The sequence below is a fragment of the Pleurodeles waltl genome, chromosome 1_2, assembly GCF_031143425.1.
Source record: "Pleurodeles waltl isolate 20211129_DDA chromosome 1_2, aPleWal1.hap1.20221129, whole genome shotgun sequence".
NCBI lineage: Eukaryota > Metazoa > Chordata > Amphibia > Caudata > Salamandridae > Pleurodeles > Pleurodeles waltl.
This window is the reverse complement of record NC_090437.1, coordinates 689,945,949-689,962,191: the sequence shown is the minus strand read 5'-3', so window position 1 is coordinate 689,962,191 and position 16,243 is coordinate 689,945,949. Positions and strand designations below refer to the sequence as shown.

The 16,243-nt window shown below is 45.5% G+C and overlaps 1 protein-coding gene across 5 annotated transcripts in view; it reads right to left on the bottom strand.

Moving 5' to 3' along the window:
- DCLK2 (doublecortin like kinase 2) overlaps positions 1-16,243 on the bottom strand; it is a 482,935-nt gene that overhangs the window by 345,503 nt on the left and 121,189 nt on the right. The gene's annotated exons all lie outside the window — the stretch shown is intronic.

Sequence of the window (16,243 nt, the reverse complement as noted above, 5' to 3'; positions counted from 1 at the left end):
ATCAAGAGAAACCTTATTTGTGGGTACTAGTCAATAAGGGCCTAGAATAAAAATGGTTAATGATAACCTATTACCCCGATAACCAAATTCAAAAATGACTTTGAAAATGTACTGTACTTAATCTATCCATATTGGATTGAATTCAAACTGTAAAATTAATGACTGTCCCAAAGAACAATTAGTTTTTGGGGATGTTAATGCTTCAGATACACAAGTCATGCCTACCCCACACAGACAGAAATTTGAAGGCATATATTTGCAGAGGGAGGAAACCAAGACCATGACCTCAGACAGTGGGGGCACACCAATTCCCGGGGACTCTGACTACCTCACACATCATCAGTTTCCCTAGCCTTCTATTTCAACACTCATATCAGTGTAATAGACCAATTAAACTGTGCCATGGGCCATCATAGAACAGGATCTGTTCCACTGTGAGAATCAATTTCTGACCACAGAACAGACAAGTCACAAGTTTATAACCCAGTCATAAGTTCAATGTTCACACAATGGAAAACAACACACAAACAACCGCACACACACCACAGGATACACAAATAAGCCCCTATTTGGCACAACAGACGTATCGCAATTAACAATATGACTCTTGCCTGCTCTGAATGGCAAAGAGAGGGCGTTATTCAATTGATCACCTTTTTATGGCCAATACCTTTAGACCCTCCCATGGCCTACAAACAGAATTCAAGTTATCAACATCACAACATTGGCCTTATAACCAATTGAGACACTGCTTTAGAAGTAACCTAGGCCTGGACTCAGTAGTGTTAGTTACCTCACTGTGCACACAATATTTTAAACTACGGGGACAATACATTGGAGTCGTACCAGGGTTGTACAGTTATCTGATTACAGACCTTTACACCAAACCCACAGAATATATGACGAGTCTCCACTGGCAGACAGTGCTGAGAGAGGACTATTCCCCCAGAGGATTAGTCATCTCTGCACTTGACCACAACAGGGCACTCAGAGAAGTGAGGTTTACATTACTTCATTTCAAAATATTACACGAGTGGTACTGGACACCACAGAAACTATGTTGTACAAAATTACTTGCACACTTAAACTGTTAGAGATGTATTCATAAAGTATGTGATGTATATCACATTTTGAGTATGCATCGCCGTACAGCCATTCTGCACAACGGCTTGGGATACCTTGAAAGACTCAGTGAAATCGGAGTACATTTGCCAGCACACCTAGCATTCCTAAATGACATTACACATAGCATAGGTCTTTCCATCCATCATAAATGGTGATCTGGTTCCTTGGCACACGTCAAATTATGCATAGTTACGCATTGGAGCCAAACCACCCTATCGGCAGAGCATGAATGGCTATTAGCATCACACTGTATACTACATTGTGAAGAAATCATTGCATAACCATAAATCACAAAATCACAAAACAGGACCAAGCCTTCTCCACCCATTGTTATGGTTCAAATGTATGGTACCAGATAACTAATAACTACATAATGTAAATACGCTTTTATATACATCAGATATCGCTTGTTCTGGGTTTCTATATTTCCAAATGTCATGCACACTTGCATATGTACTTTAAGGATTACACCTAAAACTGATGTGAAAAAGGTCCAGACAGAAGGGCAGGACAAGGCAGTCTACCCAACTCATTTCCAATTGATAGTACAGCACTACACACCTTATCTTGCTTTTCTGTGGCTGTCTTACACAGGATGTAAGTAGGTTAGCAGGTGGGGGCAGCCACAGGGCAGGGAAACCCTGCACACATCGAAGCGTTCCTTGCAGCACAGCTGAACACGTTTACTAGCTAACATCCAATTAACGGCTTTCTAGCCATTAGCACACATCACGTTAATTCACTGTGACAAGGCAGACAGGCCCCATTGTGCTCACTCTAACAATACTAGGCAAGGAAGGGGTGGGAAGCCATGTTTAGTGAGCATTCGTGCAGATTCGAGAGAATGTTCTTTACATCCTCACTTGAAAAAGAATATGCAATTTCACAGACACTGCGCTCCATAAAACATGAGTCAGCAGCAGGGAACAATCAGCCAAGGAGGCTGGGGAAAAGCACAATGTTCCTGGCAGGCCACGTGATCCCGCAGAGGCTGTAACAAACACCACCTTCTCAGTCTTGTATTTCCTTCTCTGTTTCCAGAACGTTTGCCATTTCTTTTCCCTGACATTAGGTTTCCTTCCTTGTTATCCTGTTGTGGTTGCACATATCCTTGCATCTGCCCGTGTGTAAAATGCGAGCTCCGCTGTGTATACTCCGAATACGTAAATGTTTAATGCCTGCCACGGAGCGGCTCGTGAATACACTGGCACAGTACTTGGGGCGGCGTGTGTAAGCTGATGCGCTGCTCATGAGCAGAGAAATTCCACCCACTGATGGAGTGCCCTGAAAAGCCCGCTCACGCTCACCACCTCCAGAAGGGCCTGCTCTTCTCAGCGCTCGCTTTACAACGCACGCTTATTTATGTGAAGCATTTAAATAGCGTGAACCAGATCCAGTGGGCAGCAGATCCCAAGGGCAGGATGGATACAGAAATGAACCGTTTAGGATCGGACCGTCAGACTAAATAGGATTCCTAAAACGAAATCAACATGTACATATTATACAGTGTTGTAATTGCACTTAGAGCGCTTACTACCCCTTATACACTGAAGTACTTTACACTGCGCAGCATGCTGCTCCAGAACCCAAGATTAGCTTTAAATCCAATGGTTACTGGTTAGTGTTTCTTATTGGGATCAGTCTTGTGCTCCCATGCAAACCATTCCATGCATTAACTCCAGTTTCTTTGAGGTAGATTATATTTATATGAGTTGGGTGTTTACATTAGTGCGGGTGGTATGTAATGTCATGCAGTTATTTGGTGGGGTTAATAAACGGGCTAGAACAGATTAGGTGTCGTGAGGTTGCCGAGATATAACTTTCAAAAAAATGAGAGGCTCAGAACTTTAAAGTGACTTTCGGGCAAACTGCAGAAACACATCAGAGATTAAGGCTAACACGCATGTGACTTAAGAGTAAGCTGTACTCAAGGAGGAAGCATGCAGGGCATGAAAAGCAAGTAGAGGGTAATGGAAAGAAAAAAGACAGAGGCACTAAAGAGAAGTTTTAAGTAAATGTCAGTTTATGATGCCGGATTTCAGGAATATAGAGTTTACTTTTGGCGACAACATGCAATTTGAGGATGGAAGACGGTAAAAAGAAAGTGAAATATCTGTGGAGATGGTTCTATATCAGGTACTTTTGACCAACACTAGAATCGAGTAAACCGTCTGTCCACTGCTAGGTTGCCAGTAGACTCTCTCGCCAGCAAGGTAGGCTGATCAGCTCAGGGGCTGGAAGTGTTAATTAATGGCTGGACTCATATGTATGAAAAAATATAGAGATTTAGGTTGCACTCAAAATACAGATAATAGCACATACATTTCAATCAGTTACTCATGAAATAGAAAAAAATAACAGTATAGCCATAAAAAACTAATAGAAAGACATGAACATAAAAATGATATACCATTATGCAGCGGCTGCTCCTCCATTAAAGTGGAGGAGCATCGTCCCACTGCTCTGAGCAGTGCAAAAAGGAAAAATAAAATAATAACACAATGTTATTATTTTATTTTTCAGTGCAGAGCCAGGTAAGGGCAGGCGGGGATGGGCTGTGTCCTAGGGAGGGGGAGGAGTGGTATGTGCATCATAAGTGTGCATGACAATTTGGCTGGCTGTCTTGGGCCAGCCATACAGATATGCACACTTAGCATTTCTCCACCTCGCTGTATTGCACAGCCGAGTGTGGAACATGCACAGGCTCCCACTACCTGTCTGAGCACTGATCCAGGCCGCTCTGACCAATTATGACACTGCTGTCATGCTGGTGACCGCAGCGTTGTGATTGGCTTAGGGGAGTCTGTAGCCTGTGTGCCTCTGTGCTGCCAAGAAGATGGAGGAGAGGCGGCCATTCACAGGTAAGTGAACTTTTTTTTTTTTTTTTTTAATCTAGTCTCCCCTCCTCCTGCCCTACCACTACTTTTCTAAAGTGGCCTCCACTGCCATCATGTAAAAACGAGATATACAACGAGCCTAAATTTCTGATAATAATTCCAGGGATTTGTCATAGAAGATCGTTTAAATGGATATCAGAAGTACATTGTGAGGAAAAAAAACACATATGAGAATAACAAAGGATGGAGGGACCAGAGCCAAACTTAACGTGTAAGTAAACTTGGAAAAGAAGTCACCAAGGCAAGAAATCAATCAATCAGGGTTCTTATAAAGCCTGACTACTCATCCATTAGGGTCTCAAGGTGCTGAGTGGGGGAAGGGGGTGGATCTGCGGATAAATTGAAGAACCAGGTCTTGAGGTCCTTTCTGAATTGCAGCAGCGACTGTGATTGCCTGAGGTGGAGAGGCAGGGAGTTCCAGCTCTTCACAGTGAGGTAGGAGACGGATCTTCCTCCAGCTGTGGTCTTGCAGATCCGTGGGATGGTGGCCAGGGCCAGTTGGGTGGAGCGGAAATGTCTGGTGGGAGTGAAGAAGGAGAGGCAGTGGTTGAGGTATGCAGGTCTGGCATTGTGGAGGGCTTTGTAGGTGTGCATGAGGAGCTTGAAGGTAATTCTTTTGTTGATAGTTAGCCAGTGAAGGTCTCCCAGGATGCTGGTGATGTGGCTGTGGCGTGGGATGTTCAGGATGAGTCTGGCGGAGGCATTCTGGATGTTATGTAGTTTCTTTCAGAGTTTGAGTGGTGCTGACGTAGAGTGCGTTACCATAGTTGAATCTGCTGCTGAATAGTGCATAGGTGACCATTTTCCTGGCTTCGGTGGGGATCCACATGAAGATCTTTCAAAGCAGACAGAGCATGTGGAAGCAAGAGGATGAAACAGCGTTGATTTGGCAATTAATTGAGAGCGAGAAGTCTAGTTTGATTTGAGGTTTTGTGCCTGATCCGTGGGTGTGGGGGGACGGGGAGAAGTTCTGAGCACTGGTAGCCGCCAGGAGTCAGCCCAGGTGGAGGGGGTGGAGCCGAGGATTAGGACTTCGGTCTCACCTGACTTAAGCTTGAGGCAGCTGTCCTTCATCCAGGTGGCAACTGCCTTCATCCTCTTGTGGAATTTGCTCTTGGTGGCTGTGGGTTAGTCTGTGAGGGAGAGAATCAACTGGGTGCCGTCGGCATAGGAGATGATGTTGAGTCTGTGGCTTTCGACGATGGCTGCAAGTGGGGCCTTGTAGACTGAGGTACTACGCAACAGATCCCTGTGGGTTCTGAGTTGAACTGTGGAAGTCTGACTCTGTGTTCAGCTGGTGAGGAAGGAGTGGGTCCATTCTCTGTTATGAATGCCAGCGTCGTGGAGTCTTGCGCAGAGGGTGTGGTGGGAGACAGTGTTGAGGACGGGTGAAAGGTCCAAGAGGATGAGGGCAGCAGTTTTGCCTCAGTCTAGGCGGGTGCGGATGTTGTCTGCAGCAGCGAGGAGAGCTGTCTCAGTGCTGTGGTTGCTTCTGAAGCCTGATTGGGAGAGGTCCAGCACGTGGTTTGTTTTGATGAACTTGGAAAGTTGAATGTTGATAGCTTTCTCAATGACTTTGGCTGGGAAGGGGATCAGCGAGGTGCGTCTGTAGTTCTGGAGGTCCGTCAGGTCAGCAGAGGATTTCTTCAGCATGGTGTTGATCTCTGTGTGCTTCTGGGAAGATGGTGGACTCGATGGAGCAGTTGATGGTGCGGCAAAGTTTGTGCTGATGGCAGTGCCGGCTCTGTAGAAGGCAGGGATCTGAGTGGATGCTCTTCATGATCCTGAGGTTGTCATCAGAGGTGAGGTTGGACAAGTTGGATAACATCTACTGGTGTCTGGAGTCACTGGGAGTGGTAGTTGCGGGTGGGGTGGGTCTTGGGTTGCAAAGCTGTTGTAGATCTCCTTGATCTTGCTGTGGAAGAAGGTGGCGAGGTTTTCACAGAGGTTTAGAGAGAGGGGAAATGTCTGCTGTCGGTGTTGAGGTTTGCAAATTCTTTAACTACGGCAAAGAGTTCTTTGGTGTTGTGCTTCTGTGCTGTTGTGTGCGTTGGCGCTGATGCATTCCTGTATGGCTGCTTTCTTTGTTCTGATGAGTGGTGTTGTGTGGTGACTGCGGTTTTGAAGGCTGTGTGGTCTGTTAAGGTCTTGCTGGTCCTCCAACTTTTCTCGAGCCATCTGCAGGTGCGCTTTGACTCTGAGGGCGGGGGAGAACCAGCTGGCTTTCTTGGAGGGCTGTTTGTCTGAGGGGAGTCAGTGTGCTGGCACAGGTGGATATCCAGCAGTGGAGGTTGTGTGCTGAGGTGTTAGCATCTGTGGATGTTGGAGGTGGGGTTTTGTTGAGGGACGTGGTGAGCGGTTCTTTGGTGACCTTGTTCTAGATTCTGCGACTTCTCCGAGGGCATGGGGGCGTACAGTGGATTTGGTGAAGGAGAAGTTGACGCAGTGGTGGTCGGTTCAGTGTAGCTCGGAGGTGTGGCTGACGGAGATGTTGTTGCATGCAGAGAAGATGGGGCCAAGCGTGTATCCTGTTGAGTGGGTGACTAGTTGAGTCTGATGGTGGCGAGGATCTCTAGTAGAGATGAGGCATTGTGGTCCTCGAGGTTGTCCAGACAGAGGCCTTCAAACTAAAAGCTACCACACCAACCCCCACCTCTTAGCCCCCACCTCCACCCTCTCTCCTGCCCCCACACCTCCCGGGAGACTCAATCAGGGAGGGGACAGGCATTGTCCAAGGGGAACATCATGCTGAAAACAGTGCTCTGTAATGGGCCATGGTAGTGGCTGGGAGTAGGTGCCAAAGGGACAAGCAGCATCAAATAACACTCAAAGCCCCTCCCCCATATTATTGATAAAGGATCACTGCGTGCATACGTTCATACTTTAGGCTGCACATAGCGTGTTGGCAATCGTGTATTATGGATAATACTGCACTGTCCGAGCTATTGAATGTTTAGAGCTGCCTATCTTATATGTGACAACATCTATTTGCCATCGGGGGTGGAGGGAGTGGCATTAAAAATGTTTGCACTAAGGTGCTTTTTGAAGGCAGTGTATGAGGCGATAGCACAGAAAGGGGATTGGTGCAAAGACCGTCTAGTTACAAACCAAATGCTGCTTCTGCCGCGGTTGTACATTAGCAGGCGGTCGCTGCGAGGGACAGGGTGTGACCCTGCCTTTGTGTGGCCCCCTGACTGAGGGGGTGGGGGGAAGCGTCTGACAGCCACTGCCCCGGGAATCACTCATGTCGCACATCTGCAAGCGTCTGCAAAACAGAAATCCCCTCTAATCCCGCTCGAGCCACGCTGTTCAGTCGGTTTGCTTAACGATCCCCAGGCGAGCAATGCACCAGGAGCTGGCCGGGTGAGGAGAAAAACGTCATTAACCCCTCGCATGCAAGCAGCATGTTATTTCATGGCTGGCATGGACCAGCACATACAAGGATGGATTCTAAGAGGGCGATGCGCCCTGCTTGCTCGATGGTGGTCAGTTCACGTTTGCAGCTAGCCTCGCTTTGGACACGGATCTCCAAGGCTAACGTAAATATCTTTCGTGCCCACCTCACCTGAAGTGGTCGTTCCTGCCAGGTGCGCCTACTCCCTGATCTAATGAGCCACCGCTGAAACAGATTCCCATACTATCAACCCAATTGATCTTTTGTATGATTTTGATGATACGTTTCTTTCAGGTGCGGAACTCATCGTACTTTCTATAGGGTTCAGGTCTCACTTGCACCCTAATTATTTGAGCAACAATACCTCTTCAAACTCCGAACTTTACAAATGCGTGCCTCATACATCGCATTTTGTTTTTTCTGGACCAAAAATACCAGGTGAAAACACCGTGGCTCAATCTGTTGGTCTACATAGCCATGCACACCTGTACATGCATGTGTCACGTGTAAGCTGCAGTGAACGGAGATACACACGGCTGCATTTGTTTCCCGGGCTGCAGAAAATCATGTATTCCATCTGTAAAGGAGGCAGATGGCTAATTGCAGTAATTGCTGCACCCTTCTCCTGCCCTTCAAATACTACCTGCAGGCCGAGGGAGGGGCTGAGGGGTGAATCAGTGACTCAAGAGGACTACAACACAGGATGCCTCTCGTTCCATCAAATCATGCACTCCAGACCAATCTATTGACTCTGGAAGATGGAGAGCCAATCGTGGCTTAGACCTCTTCTTGCTCCCCCCTGTGATGTGTGTAGGACCTGCACCAGAGAGTTCAGAGCCAACCAGTCTGCTAAGAGTACAGGATCCAGCCAACTGTGAAGAATGGTCCAACGGACATGCCATCCGCATCACTCGCTAAAAGGCTTCTGTTTCTGGGGCGCTCCAAGGTAGCATGTGATGCACGAGGGGTTGGCCACAATTCTGAACACATGCATGCTGCCTTATCATGCTGTTCTGAAGTGACTGACAGGTCTGTGGTTTCTTAGCAGTTATCAGGCCTATCCAGCTCTCTTGAAACTTCAGAGTATTAGAGGAGGAACAGCGAGCATCAAATACTGCTCACACAAATTCCTGCGTCTAGGTAACAATCCAGCTGGTTGAACCACAAGTACACCTGCAATAACATCCTCAGACTGAATGAAACAAAAAGACTAGGGGCACACCACGTTATCTTGTATGTGCAATTTCCAGTAGTGGAGTAATTACTTTTGCACAAGTATCATGGCATCACCATAGCATTAACTGATGATATTCTATTTCCTGGCACAAAGGGCTTCATGGAATATTAAATGGCACATATTTAAATTGCAGTATGTCTGGATTTTTTTTTATTTCCTAAATGTGTGATTTATCTAGCAGGGAGCAACACATAAGAAAGAAGCTATTTCTATTGTACTGACAGTATAGTTGTTTTCTGTACACGCAATGTTTTGAATAAGGCCCACTTTTCTCACAGCGACCTGCATGATGTAATGCTACAGACCAATAGGTCTCCTGGCTGCTGTGGCAGGCTCTGAAGTACTGAACTAATCCATAGCTCCACTTCCGGGCCGCCTTTGAAACACAAAGCCCCTGAATACAAATGGGTTAGTGTTTCCTTCCCCTCCCGTAAACCCCAGTTTGAGCAGAGGTCAGAATTAGGAGTTGGGTGGTATTTATTGCATCGGGTAATTGCTGGCTGCGTTAAACATGTCCCTTTATGTTCAAGTTAAGCAGGCCAAACGTGCCAGGATTTAACAGGTGACATATGTGCAGTATTTACCGTACCATGAGGATTTTGGTGCTTTAACCACCAAAATGCGCATGGTATTACTCCCCAAAAATGCGTAACAGATGCTGCTTATCGCACCTGACAAATAACTTACCCCAGAGTGTTATTTACCGGATCGAATAAAAAGCACATTGATTCAGACATGCTCGAAATCCAGACCTAGCCTTTTAGCCAATATATATTTTTTTAAATGGTGTCATAAAATATATTGATAGCCTCAATCGCTCAAAAAAAGTTCTCTGAGAAGGGCTGGCAAGCTAGCTCACTGGGTGGATATTGGGGTGGGGTATTAACACATAGTTTTTGTACCTAATCCAGCCCTGGAATCAGCCAACTTCCTGATGTTTAATGAGAACCCCTTACAGCATCCATCATTTGTTAAGAGGGGGTTGGGAGATCTGGAGGGAAGGACAAAGGGAGGTAATCCGTGCACCGGCAGATTCTTTTCTGTCAGTTCGATCTGTGCGCGCTCGTTTATGGATCACATATGCAGGGTCTGGCCGCATGGATGCCGAGTAGCCAAAATGCCAAGGCTATTGAAAATGTCATCAGGTCCCCTTTAACGGGGTTGATGAACTCTCCCACCCTACCTCCTCAGTAGCCTGCTGGCAGCAGCTAAGGCACTACAGGATGTGCCGACGTGTTGTCATTGTCAACCAAACTTACTCTGGGCCCATGGCCTACCCGTTTATTTACTTCCTAGCAAGAGCCTGAAGAACGCGGTGCTTAATGGGAAAGAAGGGCGTAATTTGGACGAACTGCGGAGCCCCCTGGAGAAATCTTTTGACACCTGAACAGCGCGGCAGACAACCCTGGCAATTTCTGCTGCAGCGACTGCGCATGTTCACGAGTTTGTAAAGAAAGACGATTGCCCCACCTCTGGTAAGAGGCCGCGCTCGCCAAAGCCCCGGGGTAGGAGCAGTTTCTTTTAACAACTGCCAGCTGTCTAGCACCGAGCACTGTGTGACAACGACAGGTGCGTCTCAATCCCAGTTTGATAAAATATACAGCATCTGTAGTGAAAAAGAAAGATGCTTTGGCATGAAATAAAGTGCCACTCATGAAGAAACAGACTTCTGATGGCGTACACTGCCTGCCAGATTCAAGCATAACCTGACAGCGCAGCAGCACTCAAAGTGAAGCCAAGCTGTTTTTCCCTTTCTGTTGTAATTCACCAAATTAGCAGAAAAGCACGATAATAGCACAAACACAATTTACTCTTAATTTCTACGTCTTTGATTCCCCAGACCACTCCCAGAACTGGACAAAGGAGCATCTATTGACTGAATTAGAAAAACTGGAGGCTGCCAATGATCTACAGAATGAAATCTATGTATGCATCGAACACCGTGCTTAGGTCGCCCTTAATTCACTAGCTAAATCCAGCCAAACTCAGTTCACACGTATGTAGGGCTGTGTTACATGGCTCTTGCAGCACCACACCTAGAATAAACGGAGGTAAAGCGCTTGGCAGTGGCATTAGACGCAGGAACACATTTTGGAAAGTTAATATTTTTGTAGTTCATGTTTCTGAAGTCTACAATTTTGGAAAATATATTTCTGCATGCTACTTAATGGTATATCTATAAAGTTCATCAACACCAGTGCACGATGAGAGAATTGTATTCTGATTCACCAAAAGGTAAACAGATCCACATTCTACTGCAGACTGTATGACACCAGCTTTACAATTCCTGCTTACTCGGTCATCACCACACCCACTCAGGGCAAAGTGGACAAACCCGGTTGAAGTGGCAAAGAGAAGTTTAAACTAAACAAACAAACAAAAAAACTCAGCCTATCAGAATTTCCGAGGATTCTACATTGAATTCCACAGATTTGTGACAAAAGTGCTTTACATATGGCCTCTTACAAAAACTTGCTAGCAATAAAAACGAGTTGACAGGGTGTCTCGGTTAGTTCACCTACCGCACCCATGGTCAGTGCTTGGTTCAGCCCTTGCTTACGTTCCACAGTGCCTTTCGGCACGGTTCGCCAATTGGTTGTGAAAGGTGCACACTGAGTTACATGCAAGCCCATTTTACGGGCTATTATGGTTCATCTACCCGTGAGTGAGCAAGAAAAAAGGACGAACTACCAAGAGCGCTGCAAATTAATCCATGACGGGGACCCTTTGCATGGTGCGTGATGCAGCACTTTTCCAGTATGCTGATGAGCAGACTTACCTCACAGTCTGTGCACACAGGACATTAAAGCAACAACACAAAACAGATCACAGATGTGGTTAAGCAAAGGTATTCTGCAGCAGAAGCTTAATGATATGCAGCCCTGCCATACACCTCTGCTGAACAGCGGAAAGAATAACCTCTTGGGCGTTGAGGGAAGAGAAGAGGGGAGACATATGCATTAATTCGAAGAAGGATGACAAACCTTTCACAAAGCTAAACCCGATAGTGATATTTAAATAGAGTAATACAGCATACACTGAATTGTCTTGGCGTACTCGAGATGTTACAATTACCAAGCTTAATTGTGTTATTTTAGTAATCTGTAGAAAGAAAAGGGTTAAACCGACCAATAAGGATTCTTCCCTGTATTTCTAGGGTAAAAATATTTGAAATGGGTGCTTAACCCAGGGTGAGCTATCTTATCTGACATTACCGTCACAGCACAGAAATTAATAGTCACCCTATATGTAATTTCGGGAGAAAGCAACTACTAGCAGGTAAAATAGAACACAAAGGAACAAGTGCAATTGCTGTTGAAACCCAGTTCTGCAAAGGACTTCAATTTTCCTAGAAATTAACCACTAAGACCCATTGTATTCAGCCTTCTAAGGTGCTCTAGAACAGCGTGTAAATGAGGCGCAGAAATGTTCTTTCATTGATCAACATGCAGAGCTTAATCCGTGCCTGTGGTTGAAGGTGGTGGGAAACAATGTCAAAGCTTTCTCTGATGTGCAATTGTGGGTGACAAATTATTTGTGTGAATTAGTAATTTTAGTGATGCATATGACTGTAATGGATGGAGTAATGATTTTGCAAGTAAAACAATGTGATTATCTTATTTAGAATTGTGATTAGTAATGTTGTATAGTTATGCCACATTTTCGTGCAAGACACAATTGTATTAAAATGGATGCAGTTTCTGGTGTTCTGCTCATCCTTCTCAGTCCCCCCTTCGAATCAGCTACCCTCTGCGAATCTTCTCTCCCCACAGTTTCTGTGTAACACAGAGCTATGAAGTAAATGGACTGAAGAGTTAGAAACTATGTTCTGTGAATTAAACTTTCCACCATGTGCCTGGTGTATAATTTTGAAGGATGTATGTTCCTAGTTCAGATGCAGGTGTGCAGAATAACATAATTCTATGAGCTATTCTTAGGAAAATGAATCATTTTGTGCAGTAGATTTGCAGAGTCCAGTTGCTGAGGAAGTAAGCAGACGATTTATGTTACCTTAAGAAATAGGCCAATGTTAATAACCATTCAGGGTTTCAAATTGTTTTTGATTTGCTAATGTAACCTAATCAAGATTGTACCATGCTTAGTTTGCAGTTTTATTAATTAATATGCATGAATTGTGTATAAAAAACCCTGGTATTGATAGATTTGGGGGGGGGGGGTTGACTTCCTATTTTCCTCCTGAAACTCTGTCCAGTTATTTTGAGATTCCCTCATTTAGGATGCTGTCAGCCATCTTTATGAGTTTGACCCTTAGAATTCAGAGAGATTTTTATTGACGAACTAGGGTTTCTGTTATAATCTGTGATTCTGTATCTAAGCCTTCATGGCAAACTATGAACGTTCTCTGTAAAGTGTTATTTAATTATTCTGTAGTAAACTTTTTAAACTTAATTTTGATCTAGAACTCAGTTCTTGAGTGGTCCAGGTTTCCAATTATGATTTTACTCTGCTCAGTTTGTGATATTGATAAGGAAGGTAGTCTGATACCACAATATCAATAAGAAAACTCACAGAGCTGAACTGACCAATATAATATTGTGGTTACATAAAATTGGGGTTCATAAGATTGGGGTGCGGGTCCCAAACCATCACTCACTCTTGTCAACTGGTGTTTGAATCAGACTGAGAAAGCTCTGTAGGCAAAAAGACAAAAAAGTGATCTAACAGGACAACAAGTGGTAGGAAAACAGTGACAGTGTGGGGAAAACAGGGATGATCTGCAAGAGGGAGTTAAGGAGAGAGAAACTATAGGGTGGTGGAAGAAAAAGGAATGAGGTGGACTCAAAACTAGGCAGCCTTCGCAACTTTGGGCCCCACCACTTATTATTCTTTTTGAACAATTTAAGTACTGACAGCATATAATGTGTTCATATACTTTGTATCACACTAGTCTCTACTTTGCATGAATTGGATAGTATACAAAAAAACTATCACTTCAACATGTTTGGCCATACAAACACAATCATGATGGGTGGTTCTCCTTTCTGTAATTATCGATTGGCAGCAAGATGGATATCTCATCCAAACTCCCAAGTGCTATTCTTTCATGAGCCCATACTTCAACCTGTGTTCAAAACACTGATGGCCACTGAACAAACAATGGCTGCTTGAAAAGTTCTATTCTTGACCTGTCCCTAATGGTGAGTTTTCAAAATGTCATAAACATTCATTCAAGGAAATCTGATGGATCAAAAAATAGATATACAGCTTTGAAGTTAATTATCACACCACACCCAATGAATGTCTCACAACACTATCAAATCCTGCAGGGTCATAAGTCAGTCCCAAAAAATCCCAGCCTGAGTGTTTAGTCATAAGTTCACTTAGATTCTTAAGGAGTTTAATGCTATTTTCTGTTAGACTATATGCACTTCTTTGGCCTTCCCAGGGATCCTGACATGCCCTTATTTAACAATGTTAGACATTTAAGAAAAAAACATTTTCTAAAACAGTCAAGCGAAGAACACTGCACAGTCCCCCACATGTCATCTGAACTTCATGGTAAAGCCATCACTTTAAGTTAAGTGGTTTATCAACCGCATGGCTTTCTAAAAGGGTTTACCGGCACTAACAGGAACCACAAGATAAGAAATGCAGGATAGACACACTACTTATGTAAAAGATAGGCCTTTCATTACTTTCTAAAACTAATAAAGTTGTAATTAGTTCTCAGTTGAATTGGGATGGAATTCCAGAGCTTACCTGCTAGGAAAGCAAAAGATCTGCCACCGCTCCTGGTTCTGTAGATCCTAGAGGTGGCCAGACAAAAATGATTATTGGAACTTAAATCTCGAGTTGCACAATAGAGGGGTATTCAGGTGTTTAAGGATGTGTGGTCTCTGAGCATATTTTACTTTGTGAACAAGACACAAAGTTTTAAAATAAATCTTTTTATTTTTTTATTTTTACTGGTAGCCAATGCAGGCGAACCAGGGACGACTAAATTGACTAAGATCTAGGGATGTGTACCAACACTCTAGCTGCCACGTTTTGAATTATCTGCAGCCTCCTGATGACATACTCTGGGATGCCCAGGCAGAGATAGTTCTTGTAATCCAACCTGGACAGGATAAGACCTTGAATTACTATTCTCTGAGTCTCCACAGGGAGCCATCTGATCGTCTTCCTAAGGGCTTTTAACCAGACAAAACAACCCTGCTACCTTCCTGGCCTGAGATGCCATTGTAAGATCTTTGTCTAAGAGAACTCTTAAGCTCTTAGGGGGTCATTTGGACCTCAGCGGTCTTTTTTAAAGACCACCGAGGGACCGCCGTGCGGAAGACCGCCAGTGGTGGCGGTTTGCCGCTCGGCCTATTATGACCGTTGGCAGCTCTCCGTCCTTTTACGGACGGAGAGCCGCCAACAGCCATACTGGCGGGAGGCGGGGAAGTGGAGGTTGCTCCACCTCCACCGCCACGCCAACAGAACACCGCCCAGCGAATCACGGCCTGTGATTCGCCATGGCGGTGTTCTGTTTGCGGTGTGGTGTCGGCGGAGCTGCCCCATGGCTCCCGTCCCCTCCCGGGGGATCGTCGGACCAGGTAAGTCGATTGTCCGTGAGGGGAGGGGGCTGTGGGGGTGTTGTGTGTTGTGTGGGTGCATGGGGGTGTGCATGTGTGTATGTAGAGGGGGTGTGTGAGTGCGTGTATGCTTGCAGGGGTGTTGTGTGTATGGGAATGAGTGCGTGAATGTTTGTAGCTATGTCTATATGGATGTGTGCGTGTATGTTTGAATGTGGGTGTGCGTGTCTGACTGTGTGTGTGGATGTTGGCATCTATATCGGCGTGTGCGCGTGTAAGTGTGTAGGTGGTGCCTGCATGCGTGTCGTGTGGGTATGGGTGATGTGATGTTGGGGGTCGGGGTGGGGAGGGGGGCCCCGCCAACTTTGGGGGGTGGCAGGGGTGGTGGGGGGTAGGGGAGACCCCTATCAGTGCCAGGGAAGGAATTCCCTGGCACTGATAGTGCTTACCGCCATGGATTTCATGGCGGTTCAATCCGCTGGAAATCCACGGCGGTAAGCTGGGTACAAATACCGCCAGCGGTATAGTGACGGCTGCCGGGCTGGAGACCAAGGTCTCCAGCCCAGCGGGCGGAACGGAGAACCGGCGGAGGACCATGGCGGTAACCGCCATGGTCATAATTCCACAAAGTAAGACCGCCAGCCTGTTGCCGGTCTTACCGCCGGTTCTCTGCCTTCCGCCAGGGTCATAATGACCCCCTTAGTCTCCTTTTTCCGGGAAGGGTGTTCTCCCAGGCACCTAGGCCAGCTAAATTGGTCCGTCCCATAGAGAGCGACTATTTCCAATCACCATCCCCTCTGTCTTTTCACCATTCAATCTGAGACAGCTCTTAGTCATCCACCTATGTACTTGAACCAGACAAGTTGACAACTTCACAGAACTGGCCCTGAAATTAGGTTTCAAGGAGGCAACAATCTGCATATCATCTTCATAAGATACCACTGAAAAACTGGTGGAACAAATAATGTCCACTAAGGGACGTACATAAACATTGAAAAGAGTGGGACTCGAGGAAGAACCTTGAGGTACATCACACTTGAGCTTATGACAC